Source organism: Pongo abelii, chromosome 3 (genome assembly GCF_028885655.2).
Source record: "Pongo abelii isolate AG06213 chromosome 3, NHGRI_mPonAbe1-v2.0_pri, whole genome shotgun sequence".
In the NCBI taxonomy this organism is placed as follows: domain Eukaryota; kingdom Metazoa; phylum Chordata; class Mammalia; order Primates; family Hominidae; genus Pongo; species Pongo abelii.
In genome coordinates, this window is record NC_071988.2 from 117,320,980 (window position 1) to 117,323,431 (window position 2,452).

The 2,452-nt window shown below is 33.6% G+C and overlaps 1 pseudogene; it reads right to left on the reverse strand.

Moving 5' to 3' along the window:
- Positions 1–706: 706 nt before the first annotated feature.
- On the reverse strand, positions 707–804 carry LOC112133205 (U6 spliceosomal RNA; annotated as a pseudogene).
- Between the last annotated feature and the right edge of the window lie 1,648 nt (positions 805–2,452).

The window sequence follows — 2,452 nt, forward strand, 5'->3', positions numbered from 1 at the left end:
CATTCCTCTTTTTAAAAATCCTGGGAATGTCTTCATTTTATATTCATTTATGAAGGCGAGTTTAGCTGAATTCTCAATGAACAGTATTTTTATTTCAACACTTTGGACATGCTACCCACTGTCTTCTGACATCCATAGTTTTGCATGAGAAGTCAGCTGTTAATCTTATTGAAGATTCCAGGTAATTGATGTAAATTTTCTCTTGATGTTTTCAAGAAAAAAAAAAAAAGTCTTTGAATTACATCATTTGACTCTGACCATTCTAGCTGTGGGCCTTTTAATCTGTTCTATGTGTTTATTGATCTTGGATGTGTAGATTAATATGTTATAAATTTTGGAATTTCCCAGTCTTTTTGCCAATGTGTCTCTCTCATCTCCTCTGAGACTTCTATTTTGATATACTTAATGGTGTCCCATAATTCTCTGAGGTTCTGCTCATTTTTTTTCATTTCCCATACTGCTTATAAGATTGGATTATCTCTATTGATCTATCTTCAAGTTTGTTAATTCACTCTTCTGCCAGCACAAATCTAGTGTTGAGACACTCATATTTTTGTCTTTTTAAGTTCACAATTTGTATTTGCATTTTTAAAGCAAATATAAATTTGATATACTTTATTGATATTATCTTTTTGGTGAGATGTAAACATTTTTATTTAGTTCTTATATATAATTTCTATTTTTATTTTTAAAAATACATTTTTTGAAAAATATGGAATGCTTCACAAATTTGTGTTGCATCCTTTTGCAGGAGTGATGCTACTCTTCTCTGTATCATTCCAATGTTAGTATAAGTGTGATTACTGATTTTTTTATTTTGTAAGGCATTATTGTCTTTACATTTCTTGAGTGCTTTACACATGGTCTTGTTAATTCCTTGAACTTATCTACAATAACTTAAGACATTGTCTTCAAAGATAAAAATCTGGGACTCCTCAGGGACATTTTCTGTTGGCTGTAAATGTGTCATGCTTTCCTTTTTCTTTGCATGTTTCTTTTTTTAAAGTTGAAAATATTATATATTGTAGCCATTCTGGTATCAGTCCTCAACCCTCAAGATTTGTTCTTGCTTAGATTTTTAAAATTTTTATTGTTGTTTTTTTTGCTTCTGCTTATTTGTTTAGTGATCTTCCTGAACTAATCCTGTAGATTCTGTATTCCTTTCGGTGTGCAGCCACTAAGCACTGTACTGTACAGGTTGAGTAGTCCTAATAAAAAAAAATCTGAAATCTGAAATGCTCCCAAGTCTGAAACTTTTTGAGTGTGTTGACGTTATGCAAAAAGAAAATGCTGATTGAAGTGTTTCCGATTTCTAGATTGGAAATGCTGAACTGGTATAGATAGTGCAAATATTTATAAATCCTTCCAATTTCAAAATCCAAAACACTTTTTGTCCCAAGCATTTCAGATACAAGTTACACAACCTCTCTCTTTCCCTCTCTCTCTCTATATAGAGATATATATATACATAGAGATATCTATCTATCTATCTACCTATCTATATCTATCTATATATATTTATGTTTATTGTGGCTCTAATCACAATAGCAAAAACTTGGAACCAACCAAAATGTCCATCAATGACAGACTGGATTAAGAAAATGTGGCACATATACACCATGGAATACTATGCAGCCATAAAAAAGGATGAGTTCATGGTAAATGACGAGTTAATGGGTGCAGCAAACCAACATGGCACATGTATACCTATGTAACAAACCTGCACATTGTGACATGTACCCTAGAACTTAAACTATAATTAAAAAATATAAGAAAGCACTATTCCCACAGAACAGTGAATGTTTTGTCAGAAATCACAGCTGTAAAACCTCTATTCTCTGGGTGCTGTGGCCAATTAATTTGATTCAGAGCTCAGCTTAGTATGGAAAAGAGGGGCCCCAACCCCATGGCATTACCAAAACAATAGCAATTTGCTGGCAACATCACAGCTACTGAAGGCTGTGGTTGAGTTGGAGCAAGCAAGTTGGGGAGGAATTTAAAAAGAAATCCCAGAGAATCAATCAGTTGACCACAGAAAATTCTGAAATGCTGCAACACATTCATGGGGGTCTAACTGAAAGGCTATGCCTAAGTCCAGGGAAGACATGGGAAAGGAGGTATTAGTCATTTACATTTGACGGAACTTGCAGATGTGAACGAGCAGAACCCTGCAGAAGCAAGAAGTGAAAGCTAAAGAAGTGCTGAAAACTGCCTGAAGTTTTGATGTGCCTTATCACCCTTTGAAAGGTGGTACATACACAAGAAATGCATTTAAGAAAGTCTTCTGATGGACCATTGGCTGACCACTAAATTATACTGACCTAGATGTGACCCCTAGAAAGGCAAACTTAAAAACAAGAAAAAAAAAAAAAGAGAGAGAGAGCTATATAGATATAGAGATATATATCTCTATATCTATGTCTATATCTAAAGATATATCTATATCTCTATA